Source organism: Pan paniscus, chromosome 5 (genome assembly GCF_029289425.2).
Source record: "Pan paniscus chromosome 5, NHGRI_mPanPan1-v2.0_pri, whole genome shotgun sequence".
NCBI lineage: Eukaryota > Metazoa > Chordata > Mammalia > Primates > Hominidae > Pan > Pan paniscus.
Window position 1 is genome coordinate 113,839,082 of NC_073254.2, and position 20,780 is coordinate 113,859,861.

The window sequence follows — 20,780 nt, forward strand, 5'->3', positions numbered from 1 at the left end:
CCATTCCATGTCTGTGTGAGATCAGAATTTCTTCGTATAGTTCAACCAAATAACATATTGCAACAGACCGAATGTAGAAGCAGGTATGAAAATCTAGCTATTTTCTAATAAGTGAGGCAATGCAGAGATTTACAAAAATGAAAAATGATGCTACTCTTGTCATTAATATTCTAAACATAGTTATTTTAATAAAACACATTATATTGATTTTAACATGTAATGAGTTTATGTTATGTATAAGAATATTTTAAAACTGAATTCAATATATTTTCTAATAAGCAATATATATATTTATATATCTCCTACAGAAATAAAAGCTCTTTGGGATCTAGTTTTTAAGGGAAAAAGTGGTTCTACGACCAAAACATTTGAGGATTATTGCTGTGAAAGTTACCGAGGTTTTGTGGCAAATGTTAATTAATATACTCTTCTACCAAGCTGCTCTTCCTCTGGAAAAACAATGTGTTATCACCTGGTTATTTAGTAATCATAACTCAGAGATTTTACTCTGAAAAGAATAGCCAAAATTGCCAGACAAGATGTAAAATAAGTATATGTCATTTAATGACAGGAATATGCTCTGAGAAATGTGTCATTATATGATTTAGTCATTGCAGAACATCACAGCATATACTTACACAAAGTAGATGGTACAACCTAGTACACACCCAGCCTATATGGTGTAGCCTATTGTTCCAAGGCTATAAAACTGTACAGCATGTTACTGTACTGAATTTTATGGCCAATTTAACTCAATGGTAAGAAATTGTGTACAATTATGTGCAATTATGTACAGACATTAAAAAAGTTACAGTAAAAATACAGTATTAAAGTCTTTTAACATATTACACTTGTGTAGGGTACTTACGATGAGTAAAGAAAGCTTGCAGTCCTAGAAGTTACTCTAGTGAGTCATTGAGTGAGTGAGTGGTAAGTGAATGTGAAGGTCCAGGACATTAATGTACACTTTGTAGACTTTATAAATATTGCAAACTTTGGCTACACTAAATTTATAAAGACATTTCTTTCTTCAATTATATATTAATCTTAATGTACTGTAACTTCCTTTCTTTATAAACTTCATAAAATTTTAACTTTTTGACTCTTGTAATAACACTTAGTTTAAAACCAAAGCACATTGCACAGCTGTACTAAAATATTTTCTTTCTTTCTATCCAAAAGAAGGTAGAAGAATTTGGAAGAACCCTTGGAAGTAGATGCTGTGATAATTAAATGTAAATATCAATATTAGGTATAACAAATTATTTTTAAAAATCAACAAAAACGCCTTCCGTTCTGTGTTTAAAAACAGTTACTATAAATCTGAAGAAAAATCTTTTCCCATATATCAGGTACTGTAATAAATTTTGGCAAAAAAAAATTTTGATGAATGTAAAAGGGAATATTAGTCATGTAGTCATTGTCACCATGATCCCTGATAAGTGAAGACATGCAAACCATAAATGCACACATACAGAGACACCAGAATGTCATTAATTTGGATTTGCAAAAGCAGGCACCTTCTTATTCTATTGTACTAATGAAAGGGTTAGCTTCTATCTAGTGCAGATGTGTGCTGTGAGTGCACAATTAACTTCTACTGAGATCCATATTCATGGATTGTTTCCCATTTTAAATACTGTTTGTCAGATGATGCTTTTTGTATACAATTTTAAGCCATGAGAACTGATTCTTTTGGAGGGAAAGGGTAAAAATCATTTAGAAATTAGATTTAGATTTTATTTTTACAAAAATTTCTTAGACATTTTAACATTTTAACATATTCAGATAATTTTGATTTACAACTTTTAAGCTTTGGACAAAAAAACTCATTAAAGTGGCAAATAAATTATAGGAAGCAAATTCAATTAGACAAATTCAAATAACATAAAGAGTTACTCAATGTAAGGTCAGATACACAAATATTTATGACAATATTTAATAAAAATTTAGTAGGTATAGATCTTTTAATCTAAGGATAATTTATAGTAAATAATATCTTATTACAATAAAATGTTTTTAAATATGTTAAATTTCTTCTGGATATCTTCTCTTCTCTTTTAGTATGCATAGCTTATTCTTTTTTCCCTCTTTAATTTCAGATCTCATTCTATTTAAATCATCCTAAATTTTCAGTTAGTGAAAAATTGCATTGCAAAGGTTTTACTGAATTGCTGGGGGATATTAGTCCACTTTAACTTTGAAATTAAATTATAAACTGTTTTGTTACATAATAAAGACAGCTTACAGAATTTGGACAGTGATTAAAGTAATTTTAAAGTATGTATTCAGTAATCATCTCATTAATTTCCAACTCTGAAATACCACTGTCCTCTCTCTCTCTCTCTCTCTCCCCCCACCACCCAGGCGCGCACACACACACGTGCATGCCAAATATGGAAATGTGAAGATAGAGGTTCAGTTAGGTTAGATAACTTTGCTAAAATCACACAACTAATCTTACTTTGAACTCTGCTTTACAGTGAACAAATTAAATTTCTTATTGCTTTGAGAAATTGAGCTGAGTGCAGTGGCTCAAACCTGTAATCCCAGCACTTTAGGAGGCCGAGGCAGGTGGATCATGAGGTCAGGAGTTCGAGACCAGCCTGGCCAACATGGTGAAATCCCATCTCTACTAAAAATACAAAAATTAGCCGGGCATGATGGTGCACGCCTGTAATCCCAGCTACTCGGGAGGCTGAGGCAGAAGAATTGCTTGAACCCAAGAGGCAGAGGTTGCAGTGAATCGAGATCAAGCAACTGCAAGCCAGCTTGGGCTGTCGACAGAGTAAGACTCTGTCTCAAAAAAAAAAAAAAAAAAAAAAAGAGAAATTGAATGAGAAAATAATAATTTTAGAGAGACTGTAAGACTTAGTTATAGCAGCTATGTGTTCCAAAAAAATAAAAAATAAAAAAAAAATTCCCTGAACCCCTCTGAATTCTAGCTTTCTCACTGCAAAGCAGGTTAATATTATTTACTTTACAAATATGTGAGGATTATATTCCAAAAGCTCCTTCTTACCCAGGTGTATTTTTCCCTGTGCTTTTCACAAGGATTAGGGCATATAATGAAAAGTCAGGAGGGGAAAGACACTCATTTGACATGCACTAGTGTGAAGCGAACTACTAATTATAGATCTGGCTGCAGAAACTCAATTGGATAGTAAAAACAAATGTTGTCTCTCCCAGTAGTGATCAATTAGGGCTTTGTGACAAAGGGATACCATACTTCTAGAATCTAGATAGACAACTATATTTGTTTTCTATTGCTGTATAGCAAATTTTCATAAATTTAGTAACTTACTACTCATGTATTACCTCAGGATTTTTTTTTCCCCCTGAAGTTTGACCACACCTTAACTGGTTCCTCTGTTCTGTGTCTCACAAGGCTGACATCAAGGTGTCAGCTGCGAGACTGCAATCTTATCTGAAGTTAAAAATCCCCTTTCAGCTCCTTGGTTGTTGCTACAATTCATTTCCTTGTAGTAGCAGGATAGAAGCTCTTGATTTCTAGAACTCATCCACTATTCCCTGCCACATGACCCTCTCCACATGGCAATTTGATATTCAAAGGCCAAGGAAAGCAAATCTACTACTGCTTCTTCTCTTTTACCTCTAGATCCTTTTTTAAAAGGCTCATGTCATTATGTCAGACCCACCTAGGATAATCTTTCTTTTGATTAACACAAATACAACTCAATAGAAATCTTAATTATATTTGCAAAATCCATTCATCTTTGCATTATAAAGTAACCTAATCTCGGCTGGGCGCGGTGGGTCATGCCTGTAATCCCAGCACTTTGGGAGGCCAAGACGGGCGGATCGCGAGGTCAGGAGGTCGAGACCATCCTGGCTAACACGGTGAAACCCCGTCTCTACTAAAAACACAAAAAAATTAGCTGGGCGTGATGGCAGGCACCTGTAGTCCCAGCTACTCGGGAGGCTGAGGCAGGAGAATGGCGTGAACCCGGGAGGCGGAGCTTGCAGTGAGCCGAAATCGCGCCACTGCACTCCAGCCTGGGCGACAGAGCGAGACTCTGTCTCAAAAAAAAAGTAACCTAATCTCAGGAGTAATCTCATCATATCCATAGATCTTATCTGCAATTTAAGGGGAGAGGTTAAAAATTGGGGTCATGTTACAATTTCATCATTGTAGGCATTGGAGTTGTCTTCTCATTATCCATTTCACTTCTCTTACATATCAGTCATGCAGTTTGGCTATAATACCTTGTCTCCTGGAGTGAGTCCTGATTAGAAAAAGCAAGTGACTTTCAAATGTTTTTAACTTGGCAACCCACAATGATAAATACATGCAAAAATACATGTTGCATTACAATCTAATGCAGATACACACACATCTATATAACTGAAAAACACTTAGCTTTACTATGTGCAATTCACTCTATTCTGTTCTATTCTATTCTGGTCTACTTTAGTCTACTCCATTCCATTCCATAAGTAAACAAATGCTAGTTACACTTCAACAAATTGTTATAAAAAACCCATCAGTGCGTCACCCTAGAAGCTGAAAAACACTGGAGTAAGCCATTCATTGTGAGTGTATTATCTGGCCAGTGACTATTTTAAGAAAGCTGAGCATTTTATCCCCCAAACAAAGGCGGAATAAAAATTCAGAGGTAATGAGTCCTCCAGTGGGAAATTACTCGGTAAATTTGAGCAGATAAAAGCAAATACCTCAACCAGAATCTAGAATAAATGAGAATGCATGTAAAAACATATGCAAATATAATGGAAGACATTTTATAAATTATTATTTTGTCATCCCACCATGGCTGCCCTGGATTTTTAGTAAACCTTAGCAGAGTTGATGGTGTCCCTACTCATTCTATATACTCATCTCAAGTGAGTAAAGCAAGATTGTGTCTGAAGCCTTGTCTAGCTTCATTTATTTTATGCTGCCATGCTTAGGAATATAATGGGAGACTTAGAAGCCAAGTCGGTGTCAGAATTGTATGTGCACAGCGGCAGTACCCGTTGTCTGAAATTCTGATTCAGAGGATCAGGTTTGTGTGCCAGGTGAAGATTAATTGTACAAATGTCAATCTTCTTGGGGGTTCATTAAATTATGATACTTAATTAACATCAATGTCAGTGAAAAAAAAATACCCAAAGCTTCCCTAAAAGCTGTTCATATTCAAATATATGTTGATTGATGGAAGCCTATTGTTTCCCAGTGCCTAGTAATATTCTTCACTGCATATATTACCTGGAGACTTCCCCAAACACTGAGATATTTGGAACTCTAATGAAAAAATAGCTTCTATTGTCAGATGGAAAGTGTAATTTTATGAGCAGACCTAGTGCCTCTCTTTATCCATCCATTGAGTGTGTATCTACAACTTGATTGATTTCGACATATTCTTTACCAGCCAGTTATTGATTACAGAATCCCATGAATAAAAATAAGAACCTATTTGTTGGTTGGAATATCGTAACATGTTAGCAAGACATGGTTTCAATTTATGAAGTATAATATTGACTTCATTTCTAGGTAATATAAAATAATAATAAAATGCAATTATGTGATTTATTTATTTAAATAGTCTCATCCAGTATAATTTAGAGTAACTTTGTAAAGTACTTAGCAAGGGATTACTAAATAGTGAAAACGATTAGGTCAGGTATAGTGTTAGATGTTACAGAAATCATGCTGCTGTCAAGTAAGGATGTTAATGGAAACATGAATCTAGTCTCATCTTTCTTGAGACTTATTATTGGTTACATAAAAGGCATTAGTTCTATGATATTTGTAAATAAAGGAATGACTGTAAATTATTTTGCAGGATAGGAAGAAACATGAAGCGATGAAACATACTGAACAATTCCATGTTTATGGTGAATATCCATGATTATTTCAATGTATATTTGTGTGACTTGAGGTGGGTAGGCTTTAGGAATTATGATCCTGTAGCAGAATAGGTAGGTAGCAGGGTAAAGACGAAGACAAGCTAAACAAAAATCAAATGTATTCATTAGGAATCACAAAATATACAGCATGTTTTCATTTAGCATAAAAATACATTGTTTATCAAGACTTCAGCATACAGCAAAAATGAATTATTGCTTTTCTTCTAACCGTAAATGACTTAAAAGTCATCAAGAATAATGCACTAGAGAATAGGCCTAGAAATAGAAAACAGAAATAGAGAAAATCATAAGCAAGAGATCCTACAAACCAGCAATCTAAGTCCTAATGAGAAAGAAAAACTATAAGAATAGATTGAAATAAAAGCTACAGTTGTAATATGTTAACCTCCAAACAAAATGTAATTAAGTGTAGATGCAAGAACCGGTTCCATAAATAGCTATTCATAATCATATACAATTGCCATGCCATTATTTTCTATTAGAAAAATATGAGAATAAAATACAATATTAAATGTCTGATAGAATTGAGTTCCTAATTAAGTCTTCAACTGAATTAAGTCAGCATCTTCCTTTCACTTTTTCTTTATGTCTTGTGTATAGGCTGTTAAAGATGCTTGGCATAATTATGATCAAAATAGATGTATTTTTGCCTGTTCTGAACAACAAGAAGTTTGGCAGGAAATCAAGAACCTAAACCACAGCCAAATTACTGAATCCTTGAATTGTTTAAGGATTCAAGCAAGAAAAACCTATGGCCTAAACTGGAAAAAAAAAAAAAAGTGCATTTGTGACCTCTTCTCTCTCCAGCACTTAGTTTAAAACAACAAATTCCTGCGACATAAAAAATAATCTATTTACTGGCATAATTTTAAGCAGTTTAGCCTGCTGAATATGTATTGTAGGATTCTTATTAACATTCTTTATGTTCCTAAATTTTAAATAAATTATTAAATCCTTCACCATTTGTAAAGGGTGACTCTTTCCCTCCAAACTGGTCACATTTCATTGGATCATCACACTTTGGCCTTCCTTAATAAGCATGAAATCTCTATACTGCAGTTTCTAAAAAGTCTCAGTTTCATGACTGAGGGAACACATAATGGGATATGAAGCCTTTTGCCTCTAAGTTTTACATGTAAATTCAGTGTCTATTGTCAGTGACCAAGTATTATGATATCTCATGAGGATTCTAGAACTGACACAAAATATTTAGTTGCCTCAATTTAATTTTTAGGAAGATGTTATTTTTATTACTTTAAATTAAAACCATAATTGATTGAAAGCTTCAACTGGGTCTACAGTTAAATGAGTCAAGGAATAAGTTTTGTTCAGAGTCTTTATTGTTTACGGAAATTCTAGCTCATTTGGGAAGCTTATGCTCCCTTCAACAGTTTCTAAGAATTGTAGGAAAAATAAAAATATATCAGAACTGAAAGTTTTCAAATGAGATATTACAATTATAAAAACGTTAGAAATTGTTTAAGCTATACACTTTTGAAGAAAGTTATGATTTGCCTGTACTTGGGACTTCTGGTTCTGGCCATAATGAAGTAGCTGATATTCTTATGATAGGAGCCTTATCATCCTATCAACAACTATAAATATTAAAATTTTACATGAAGTAACTTTTTCAAGCATTAGCAAAAACAGAGGGTAATATTACTTCAGAGAAGGTGAAAACATGCTTATGAGATATTGTCCTGTGTTAAATATTCAAAAGCCCAGCATCTAAAAATATTTTTCTTAATTTAGATTTTTTTTTAATTTTTAAGTTCAGGGGCACGTGTGCAGGTTTGTTGCATAGGTGAACTTGTGTCATGGCAATTTGTTTTACAGAATTTTTCATCATTCAGGTATTAGCTGGAAGCCATTATCATTAACAAATTAACACAAGAACAGAAAACCAAATACTGCATGTTTTCGCTTATAAGCAGGAGCTTAATGACAACATCTATATATTTTAGTTTAGAAACATTCTCAAATCATTCCAGAAATGTAAACTCACTTTTGATAACTACATTTATAAAATTTTTATTGTTTAATGACAACTTTAATTATTGAATTGCAAATACAATTATATTTTTCCTCAGTAGAGAAATATTAAGAGCAAAATGAAAAATAATTATACAAAAATAAGGGAAGTAGGACTTTGCAATGTTTAGAGGCAAAATTTTTCTCAGCTTTTTTTTTTTTTTTTTTTTTTAGCTTGGTAAACCAACTTCTCATCTGATAGTATTACTTCTCATTGCCTCAGCAAAACTATTTTTGAATCTACAAAGCCTTTGCCACCATCCTATTCAGGGAAATCTATCACAGTTTTGCAAATCACTCAAATTTTGCAGAAAATTATAATGCTGAAAATGATCACACAAGGCTTCATTTTAGCTTCAGCCTAGTTCTGTTCTTGGATATCAGAATATATTGCAGGTGCTTAATCCTAAAATGACTCTACACAATTTACTTCTTTCTATCAATGAAATGGTAGTTTCCTTTTAAAAATAATCAATCTCATATCAATCATATGATTATATTTTATATACTCTTTACTGTTATATGAAAACATTCATTTAATTATTTAAAAAGTTGATATATATGATACTAATATAATATTTTAATAGTAAAATATTACATTATGAGGATACACTAATTCTAACTCTATCTGCCTTAAAATTAACAATATTATCACAATTTGCTAGAAGGTAATGTAAGTAAGCAGTTTGAAAGTAAGGAAAAATTTATTGAATGAAGTTAGAAATTGATCCATAAAAGATAAATGATTGACTTGGAAAATAAGGCACATTTTGTGCAGGTAACAGCTAATATTATTGTCCATGGCTTTACATATAATTCTGGAATTGTCATAGAAAGAAAGTCACTTTTTGGCCACTAACTACTTGCTTCTATCAAAACTTGAAGCTTATTTTAAAGATATCATTTATCATGTACTTTTAAATTGCTTTTCAGCAATGTATATTTTAAAATATTCTAAAAAATAGTTCTTCAAATACAAGTCTAAAATAGTCCAAAAACTTTATAAAACTGCATACAAATGAGGAAATGGTCCTAGTAGGGCACTGAAGTAAAATTAACAATTAGAAGTTAACATGTGAGGTACTAAAAGTTACTGAAAATAGATTTGTGTTGTGTGGATTATTTGACTCCTAAAATATTAATGTCATGATTACCATAAAAGTTCTAGACAAACTGCACGTAAAATTTATAAATCACCAACTAATTAATTTTTGCTATAATTATACATATTCTTATATAGATTCCCACTTATCTACCACAAACAGATTTCTGTTTTTATAATCCAGAGAGAAAACTTTGCTAAAATTCTCATATGAGATAGGCATAAAGTAAAGCAAATGTAGGAAAGCTTTGGTTCTTCCTTCTTTTCACTTTGGCTGACATGAAAAACTTAATGCTGAGAGAGTTCTACTCTTCTGAAAACAGTAAAAAGCAAAAAATTTCTTGTTATTTTCCAATGACTCCTGCTGCTAAGTTGGTATCACTAGAAACAGACCTATTTTGATGCTCATGCCTGTAGTGATTCTTGCATATTTAGTTCTTAATTATTTGGATTAACTGTAAGAGGTCAAATGCATTTGAGCTATAGTTTTTCACAATTGCATAGTTTCCAAAATATTCTCCTCTGCTCATAAGATATATTCTCAATGGTCAAATCTTTTGCAGGAAAAAAATTCTGGTAATGAACTTACTTCACACCAAAGAGCCAAGGTAAGCCTTGAAAATAAGTTCTTGGATCATCTGGGAAAATAGGAAATGTCTAATATTTTAAAGGATAATATCAGTATAGTGTTAAACAAACCTAGTACTCATTTATCCTAGTTGTGAGCCTTTGTGCTAGTTTTGTCATAGCCCCAATTATTAGATTTATCAACTTTTAAATGAATTTTTTTTATTTTTCAAGGTATTAATTACTTCCAAGAAACAAACAAACAACATGCAAAGAAAAAAAAAAGAAACTATGGTCATGGTGGAATATTAACATTTTTATTATTAAATATTTATTCTTAAAATATTTAATATATTAAAATATATGTCATAATAACCAAAGATGAATCAAGCAATAGGTCTCAGGGTATCCTGAAACAAAGACTTAGAAAGACATCAATCAAAAATGAACCAAGGATATTCTCTGTGATACCTAGGGATACATGGTCTCACATCTTCACTTCTCTTTTAAATTGTCTTTTTATTTGTTCTCTCTGCAGATTGTTTTTCTGTGCTCACTTGCATGAGGCAGATTTTTATCAAACAAATTCTGATATTAGTAACATAGTACATTTAATAATCTGCAAAATAATCTTACACTTACTTATTAGGTTACTGTTCATACTTATGTTGATAATACAATTTGAAATAATTGTATAAATATAGGATAAAGCAAACAAGTAATTATATTAATATTGTTAGGAATTAAAGTTTAAATGTAATTGAAAAGAGATACAAATATAAGTTCAAGAAAATTAACTAACAACTTGTAATAACTAATTTAATTTGGATACTTTCATATGAACTCATAATATTTATAAAATATGTCAAAGAGTAACTACACTCCCATGTTAATTATGAAATTGTTTACCAACAGCCAAGATATGGAATTAACATTAGTGTCCATCAATCAATGAATGTAAAAAGAAAGTATGGTATACATTTCTATATGTATACACATGAACACAAAAATGGCACATTATTTAGCCTTAAAAAAGAAAATCCTGCAATTTGCAACAGCATGGATAAACATGAGGAACATTATGCTAAGTGAAATAAGCTAGGATAGTAATGTATGGCTTCACTTATATATGGAATCTAAAAACTTTGAACTCATAGAAACAGAGAGTGTCATGGTGGTTACCAGGGATTGGGAGAAGGTGGAAGATTGAGATGAAAGATATTGGTCAAAGGATACAAGATTTTAGTTAGACAGGAGAATCAATATCATTCAAAAGGCTGTATTGCCCAAAGGAATTTATAGATTCAATGTTATTTCTATTACGCTACCACTGACATTCTTCCCAGAACTAGAAAAAACTATTTTAAAATTCATATGGGACAAAAAAAGATCCTGAAGAACCAAAGCAATCCTATGTAAAATGAATAATGCTGGAGGCATCACACTACTCAACTTCAAACTATACTACAGAACTGCAGTAACCAAAACAACATAGTACTGGTACAAAAACAGACACATAGACCAATGAAACAGAACAGAGAACCCAGAAATAAGACCACACACCTACAACTATCTGATCTTCAACAAACCTGACAAGAACAAACAATGGGGAAAGAATTCCCTATTCAATAATTGGTGCTGGAATAACCGGCTAGTCATATGCAGAAGATTGAAACTGGATCTCTTCCTTACACCATATACAAAAATTAACTCAAGATGGATTGAAGACTTAAATGTAAAACCACAAACTATGAAAACTCTGAAAAGCAATACCTTTAAGGACATAGGCGCAGGCAAAAGATTCATGAGGAAAATGCCAAAAGCAATTTCAACAAAAGCAAAAATTGACAAATGTGATGTAATTAAACTAAAGAGCTTCTGCAAAACAAAAGAAAGTATCAACCTAGCAAACAGACAGCCTATAAAATGGGAGAAAATTTTTGCAAACTATGCATCTGACAAAGGTCTGACATTCAGCATCTACAAGGAACTCAAATTTACAAGAAAAAAAAAAACCAAAATGTGGACAAAGGACATGAACAGACATTTTCCAAAGAATGTACACATATAGCCAACTCTTATGAAAAAATGCTCAGTATCACTGATGATTAGAGAAAGGCAAACCAGAGCCACAATTGGATACCATTTCACAACAGTCAGAATGGCTACCATTAAGAAGTAAAAAGAAAAAATAAACAGATGCTGGCGAGGTTGTGGAGGAAAATAAAAACACTTATACAATGTTGGTGGGAGTGTAAATTAGTTCAACCATTGTGGAAGACAGTGTGGTGATTTCCCAAAGACCTAAAGGCAGAAATACTATTTGACTCAACAATTCTATTACTGGGTATATATCTAAAGGAATATAAAGGAATATAAATAATTCTATTATACTATAAAGACACATGCACAATTATGTTCATTGCAGCAATATTCACAAAAGCAAATAAATGGAATCAACATAAATGCCCATCAAGGATAGACTGAATAAAGAAAATATGGTACATACACACCAAGGAACACTATGCAACCCTAAAAAAGAATGAGATCATGTCTTTTGCAGGGACATGGATTGAGCTGGATTCTGTTATCCCTAGCAAACAAACATAGGAACAGAAAACCAAATACTGCATGTCTTCACTTACAAGTGGTAGCTAAATGATGAGAACACATGGACACATAGAAGGGAACAACACACACTGAGGCCTATTAGAGGGTGGAGGGTGGGAGGAGTGAGAAGATCAGGAAAAATCACTAATTGTTAGTAGGCTTAATACCTGGGTGATAAAATAATCTCTAAAACTCACCTCCATGACAAGTTTACCTATGTAACAAAACTGCACATGTACCCCTGAACTTAAAAGTCAAAAAAAAAAAAAAAAAAGAATCAAGTGAATAAAAGAAGGACAGAATGGAGGGAGAGAGAGAGAAGGAAAGGATGAAGAAATAAAAAGTCACAAGCGCTTCAGGAACCTCAGGTGGAAGGACTGCTTGAGTTCAGGCGTTCAATGCTGCAGTGAGCTGTGATCTGCACTCTATCCTGTGCAATAGAGTGAGACCCTGCCCCTCAAAGAATAAGAAAAAGAAAGCCATGATTTTCTACAAAAAAAAAAAAGAGGCAAGAATAATAAAACCAAATTAATATAACAAGTATTCTATCTTCAAAAGTAGTTACAACACCAATTTCTTACGCTAAAAATTGATAATTAAATGGAAACCAGACATTTACTTTGTGTAATGAGGAGATACAGTGAATCCCAAGTGGTGAGGAAAATATTTTTACAGAACAACATAAGGTAATAACTTTTTAAAAAAATTAACATTTTTCAACTGTTAATGAAATGATTGACTCAGGCAAAAATTATCATTCACCTAAAATTAAAAGGGAATTATTTTGGAGAGGAGGATTCATGTGATCATAAAATGTCACTTCCAGATTATTTGCAATTTGAAAAACATTTTTAAAAAATAATGGAGAACATTTGGTGGTCACTGCCTTAATGAAGTATTCAAATTTATCATCACTAACAGTGGGGAAAGTTAACAATATCTGCTTTCTGCAGAATTCAATAAAAAGTATATTTCCTAAGAAGTATAGTGTGTTCCGCTACAATACACATCTTTATGAGGCTAATTAGCTTATACTGATTGGGAAAATTGGAAAATAATACCAGTAAAACATAAATGGTGTGCTGATTCAGATATTATTGTTCCTAGCAGGAGTAGCATCATTACCTCAACCAATATTGCCAGAGAAAATCTTGACACAGAGAAGGTAAGCTCAGTGCTTAATGTGAAAATTTATCTGCACGTACAGAACCAGTCCATAATACAGGTAGGTGTATTCAGAGGAGGGCTGGGGGATACAAATGGTACACCATCAAAATTTGCTGTGATCTTTTGAGAAGTGTCTGTTCATGTCTTTTGCCCACTTTTTAGTGAGGTTATTGGTTTTTTGCTTGTTGAATTGTTTAAGTTTCTAAACATATAAAAAAATGGTCAGCATCACTAATCATCAGAGAAATGCAAATAAAAGCCAAAGTGAGATAACATCTCACACCACTGAGAATGATTATTATTAAAAAGTCAAAAAACAACAGGTGTGCTGGTGAGGCTACAGAGGAAAGGGAATGCTTATATACTGTTAATGGGAATGTAATTTAGTTTAGCACCTGTGGAAATCAGTTTGGAGATTTCTCAAAGAACATAAAAGAGAAATACCATTCTACCCAGCAATTCTATTACTGGTTATATATACAAAAGAAAATAAATTCTTATCAAAAGGACACATGTACTTGTGTGTTTATCACAGCACTGTTCACCATGGTGAAGACATGGAATCAACCAAGGTGATTATCAAAAGGGAAGAGGAATGGATTAAAAAATATATGGTAGATATAGACCATGGAATCCTATGCTGCCGTAAAAGAGAACAAAATCATGTCCTTTGAGGCAACAGCATGGATGCAGCTGGAAGCCGTTATCCTAAGTGAATTAACAGAGGAACAGTAAACCAAACACCACATGGTCTTACTTAAAAGTGGGAGCTAAACATTGGGTACTCATGGACATAAAGATGCATCAATAGATTACGAGGACTAACAGGATTAAAAAACGGATGCGTACTATCTTCACCATGTGGGATACAGGATCATTTTTACCCCAAACCTCAACATCATGCAATATACACATGTAACAAGCCTGTACATGTACCTCCTGAATATATTAAAAAATTGACTTTTTTTTTAAGAATTTACTGCAATCTTGGAAAAATTCTTCTTCAAAGTCTTCTAAAAGCATTTTAACTTTTTATTTACATTTGGAAATTCAAGCCATCTAAAATGAAATGTAACATATGGTCTGACATAGGTGCCAACATTATTTTTATATACATATCCAGTTTAGGCGGCATTATTTATTTAGAAGATGAAGCTTCCTCTATGGCCCTACAGTTTCTCCTTTGTCATAGATTAGGTTTCTCCATTTTTGTGGGTTTGTTTGTAAACCCTGTATTCTGTTCCACTGGTGTATTTATCAATCCTTGTTTCAATCCACACTGTTTATAGCAAAGTGTTATAAGATGATTTTTAGCTATTAGTATAAAATTGCTGATTTGTAATTATTCGAGACTGACTTTATTATTTCCTGCTTTGCATTTCTACATATCTTTTAGAATCAGCTTGTCATTTCCCATCCCTTTCAAAAAACACTACCATTTTTATTGGGATTATGTTGAATCTATATATAACAGAGAATTGTCTTCTAATTCATAAATATAGTATATCCCAATTTATTTTATCTGTTCTAATATCTCTTAACAATGGTTTATTTTCTACTTGAAGTTTCCACTTAGCCTTCATTAGATCCATGCCATTATAAATGATATCATTAAAAACAAACAAAAAATTTACTTTCTAATTGTTTGTTGCTAGTATATGTAACTACAATTTATTTTTATACTAGCTTCATGTCCAGTTCAGTGATCATCTCAATTAACTAATTCCAATAACTTGAGGTATATTTTTTTGAATTTTCTATGAAAAAAATCATGTCCGCACATAAGTTGATTTTTATTTCTGCAATATAATTATTTGGCTTATTGCACTGGCTAGGCTTTGCCAGATAGTTATTAATGGGTCATAGGAGATATCCTTATCTCATTACAGAAGTCATACATCTTTCATTATTTCACCATTAAATCTGATAATTCTTTTCTTTTTAAAATAAATGCCTTGTTTCAGACTAAGAAAATTCTATTTTATTTCTAGTTTTCTGTTATTTAATATTACAAATGGGACTTGAGATGATTATTATAATTCTTTTTTTCATTAATTTAGAAAATTGTATTAATTGATCTAAAAATTTTAAGCCACCCCTGAAGTCCTGAAATAAATTCATTTTTTAAATTTATACATTGTGTTTTTATTAATTGATAATTTTTCTTGATAATATTTTGTTTATCATTGTACTTAATCATGAAATATATTATATTTTTAGGATGTTGGTATCAAGGTTATGCTGGACTCAATAAAAAGAATGTGGCATATTCTCAGTTTATAAAAGTGGCTATTTAGGACTGGTATAATTTATTATTTGTTTAAAGGTTTGCATACGGAGTTTCTTCTGGATATGGAGTTTTATCCAGATAATTATTTTAATTAGATTCAATTCTAATAGGTTTCTAAATTCAGTTCTAATTAGGTTTTTTATTTCTTCTATCAGTTTTGAAAATCTGTGTTTTTCTAAGAGTTTTATTTATTTTTTTCTATTTATTGGCATAAATTTGTTTATAATATTCTGATTTTTTTGATTATGTATTCCCACAATCACCCTGTGAAATAAACTACCTTAAGATTTACTGGCTTAAAACAATATATACTGCTTTGTGTGGATGGATTTGATTTTTTTGTTTTGTTTTGTTTTGTGGTCTAGTGAGCTACATAAATTCATTAATTTTAGTTTAAATGTAGATTTGTTTGGGATTTTCTGTGTGAAGACATCATGTTATGTGCAAATAGTGAGAATTTTGGTTCTGCCTTTTCACTATTACATGTTTACTTATTTGTTTATTTAATTTGTTTTTATTGGAATTGCACTTTCTGCTTGGCAACATGGCACAGTTCTTGTAGTCTGAGCTGGGCTTGGAGGGATCACTTACACAGCAGCAGTCAATTGTGTTAAGCTGAGCAGCTCTGCTTTTCTTGGCTGGGCCCTCTTACATGTCTGGAGCCTCAGCTATGCCTTTATGGCTCAAATGATTTTGCTTCACATGGTTTCTCATCCATTTGGACCAACTTGAGCTTGTTCGTAAGGAGAAAGTAGGGGCCTAACAGAAAGAGGAAGAGAGATTAGAAGCATGGAAGGCCTTTTGAGACCTTTGCTTAGAACTCACACATCAACATTTTACACCACATTTTGTCGGTCAAGAAAACTACAAGACCTACTTCAAAGGATGTGGAAGTAGAATCAACCTCTCTATAGGAGGACCTGCAAAGTCACATTGTGAAAGAAAAGACAGAGGGAAAAAGCACAGAAGCCATTTTTGCAGTCAATCTACCATACTCATTTTCTTTTCACCAATTTTATTGATGTAATGTTTTTATCCTTTTCATTGTTACTATTAACATTTGGGCCCTTTTAATACCTATTTTTAGTCCAGTTTTATGGGATTGTTAATGTTATTAATTTTTTTAAAAAAGAAAAATTGGACTTGTAAATTATATTTTCTCATTTGTTGGTTTTCTAGTTCATGAAATTCTGCTCTTTTTAAAATAATATTTGGTATTTCCTTTTTCAATTTTTTAATCTTTTTTGTTTTTATTATTTCCATTTTCAATTTGGGGGAACATTAATTAGCTGTTTTAACTTTTTACAGAAATTTTTAAGTAATTGATTAAATGTACTTTTTTGCAATATATACATTTCAAAATATTTTCTACTTTCCAATGTTTTCTACCTTGACAAATAAGCTACTTATGTGAGTCTCTTTTTCTACCATAGTTATGAATTTTATTATTTGTTTTTCTTAGTTCTATCAGTTTCATGCTAAATTGTTAGGTTTGAAAAATTTTGAGTAAGAACTGGATATTAGAGGATTTTAGGAAATTACTGCTAATTTTATTAAGTATGCAAATGACATTTATATAGGCAAATATCTTATTCTTAGAAAATGCATGATGAAGGATTTAGAGAAAAAGAAATCAGACATCTGAAACCTATGAGCAATGTAGAAAACAAGTTTTGCTAAAACAATTGAGTACATAGCATGTATATAATATAGTTAAAATTTAACAATTACTGAATCTAGACATCAGGTGTACAGGTATTATAGTATAATTCCTATAATACTCCTGTATGTTTAAAGTTATCATAATAGAAAATGTTGGGAAAAATTTAGAAATGATGTGAACCTCCTTCTGTATTTGTTTTTTAGAGACCTCAGCATGTTGACTATAGGTAGTAAAGGCTTCTTACTGCAAGATGGGTGTGTTTCTTTTTGTGTGTTAATACTGCCAATCCAGCAATTAAGTTAATTATTTTCTCAAAATCTTGCCTAGTATTTTGATAAGTAATTATCTATCTCACATATCTCTGTATTACTAATCCATTTGGACTATCCTATGGAAGAAAGTATTTGGTTTCCCCAATGTTACCACCTTAGTGGACATGTAATGTCAAGTGACTACAGATGAAAACTTCTTATTTCCCAATTTAAGACATAAGGCCAACTTGACCCAAAAGTAGTTCTACATTCTCTAGGTTTTCTCTGAGAATGTACCGCAATTCCAACACAAGTAATAAATACTAATATTTGGGTCTTGTTTAATTTCAATGACCATAAGCCTGCTCAATGTTGCCCAAGTAAAGTGAGATTTATTATGCAAATATTAATAGAATAAAAGCCGATTATGGCATCAGAAAGAAAAAAAAGTGGACTATCATATTTTGATAATGGATTGGTTTTAGCTTTTTTCTCTGTCTTAAGTGTCTTCTTATCTTTTGAGAATCTTTGTCTCCAGTTTGTCAGAAGAGACTGTCTGATTGATTCAGTCGATTAATGGATTGGTCATCATTGGAAGAGTGGTCTTCCTCATCCATTCAGATATACTTATGTGAGAGAGAGGACATATATTATGTATTCAAATAGGAAAACCATAGTGGTTTTCAATTTTAAACTGGAAAAGCAAAATAATTATGTCTGTATTATATGAATTTAGCTATTGTTTTATAATACATGAGAGGAGAATTTTTATCTTATCTTGTTTGTGTCATGATCAGCTGTCTGGAATAGGAGGCTTCCCTGTATACATTAGTTCATTGGTATTATAAGAAATGCCTCAGAACTTCATCAAGATGTAGCAAAGTGTTTAGATAAAATAGAACTACAGCAATAATAGAATTGTAATTACAGCAATCATAGAATCTTCTCTGTTATCTGATCCATGAGTTTGCCACAGGAATTTCCTTGAAGTTATGCAAAAGATGAGAGAAAAGATTTGCATTCACATCTATCATTCTACAATAACATGAGTCATGAGAACTTGCTTTATCTTAAGGGAGGTTTGAATGGATGCACTCTGGCTGGACCCACCTATCTCATGGAGGCAATTTATTCAATTTAGTAAACATATATTATCTATTATAACCTAAAAATGTTATGTTTTGTGGTAGGATTAATTTAAAAATCAATATCCTCATAGAACTTAAAGTTTTATGATTATAAAATACACATTAATTTGTGAACAATGGTGTTAATATGTGAAAAATTGTTAATATTGGTGATATAAAATGTAAAAGGGTAGTTCTTAGCATGAATTATTAAGTAACTTTTCCAGGCATGGTAAATAATGGACTTGACAAATGGGTAAGTTTTGGATAAATAGAGAGGAAGAGGGAGGCACAAAAAGAATGGAGGAATGCCATAGTGAAGTGCAATGAATTGAAGATAGGGTACTATGAGACTATAGGCTAAAACTGTATTATTTTACAATAACTTTTTGGAGAAAAGTAAATTAAACATATCCTCTCCACCATAACTTTATTGAGAATGCTGTTGTGCTTTGTGGACTCAGAATTGAAAAATTATGCTGAAAAATTCTGATGAATCTGAAAGAGATGTTTTATTTCTTTGCTAGTCTAACTGAAAACTTAATGACTCAGTCAAGCTGTATGTGTCATTTTGTGATTTAATATTATTTATTTTCTCAAATACAATCCAAACACTGAAACAAGCACAAAGACATACCATGGATTATGTTCACTGCTTCTTGGCAAAAGTACAGTGAATGGTTTTACTTAATTATATGTTCATTGTTTTTCAAATGTTATAATTAAAATCTAATAAAAACCCTATTAAATAATGTGTTTTCATTAAAAATATCACCTTTTATAGGGCTCTTTTTATTTAAAGCGTTAAGAGAACTTTTGACTATTTTTCCTAGGAAACTTGATAACCCTGAAAATTCCTTTTCATAGAAGATCATAAGTTCATGTTAAGCAGTAAAATGTATAATTTATAGTGAAAGCCTATGCATTGTAAAATAATTCTTATATTTACCTCCTACTCGTGCTCTAGAATTGGCAGATATTTTTATCACTATTCTTCACATTTGTATCTATCAAATGGGGATGGTGATATCATTCTTATGGAGTGTAGTGAAGATTGAATGAGATACTTGCATAGATTTAAATGTGTGAACCAGTGTAAGCAGTTAACACATAGAAACTGCTGTAATAATCCAAATCAAAATCTAATAACAAAGTGGATGCCTAGGGTACAATTTTAACACTATTAATGTTATGACAAAGATATAACACAGTATTATTACATTATAATCCTGCCACATTCCTGCTCTGCTCTTTAGACATTATTTTACATCTATCCTTTTTCCCTATAAATAATCATCTAGTTCTGTGTTCTTTTTTGAAATCTCTTTTTTCTCTAGTGAAATTATTACTCATCAAAAAGTTTTCATTCAATACTTAAAATGTGAGCATATAAATACAAGTTTTAAGTGGTTCAAAGTACATATACATTTTCTGTTGGAATTTGAAGATGTGACTTGACTTCTAAGTTGACCTTTAAGGATTCTGAACAAATTGAGATAAGATAGGTTCAGCAATGGTCCAAATGTTAGCTTTTTTATGGATTAAAGAATAAGTCACTACTGTATTATGGGGAGGGGTTAAAGCCTGAAAGAGCTGCAGGAATGAGAGGAAATTTTTACTTGTACTCTCTTGGAACAGCAGAGATTATAGTGAGAGATTTCTTTATCATAGATGCAGAAAACAGAAAGGGCATATTCTCCTATACCATGATGCCTGCTTATAGTTGGGAGATAAGATATATATCCCAGTTTCTTAGTGATCAGGAGACCATTTATACCAAAGGGGATGCTAAATATACTTCTGAGGCTTAAACATGCATGATTCTTCTTACGTGACTGTCATAATTTACTCTGACCTGTCTCATTTCAGTTTTAGTAATTTCAGCAAAATTTAAATCTATATACTATTTTAATCTATTTCTACTTCTGAAACTCTAAGAGACTATTGTTTTGAGTGAATCTGTATTTTCTTCTTTTGTTCCAAGGCCAGGCAACCCTTTCTTTGAGAAGTGTCTAAGGAGTCCCATTATAGTAAGACCCATTTTGAGTGTCCTTAGACATTACGACTAGTCCTTAAATTAGAA

The 20,780-nt window shown here is 31.9% G+C and overlaps 1 long non-coding RNA gene across 2 annotated transcripts; it reads left to right on the plus strand.

Moving 5' to 3' along the window:
• Positions 1-5,705: 5,705 nt before the first annotated feature.
• On the plus strand, positions 5,706-17,315 carry LOC103786824 (uncharacterized). Of its 2 annotated transcripts, none has more exons than XR_004672070.3 (4): positions 5,706-5,856; positions 9,586-9,630; positions 13,307-13,364; positions 13,902-17,315. It is a non-coding gene; the product is annotated as an uncharacterized LOC103786824 (long non-coding RNA). The 2 variants fall into 2 exon arrangements; XR_008625717.2 differs by having other exon boundaries at positions 13,310-13,364.
• Positions 17,316-20,780: the final 3,465 nt, after the last annotated feature.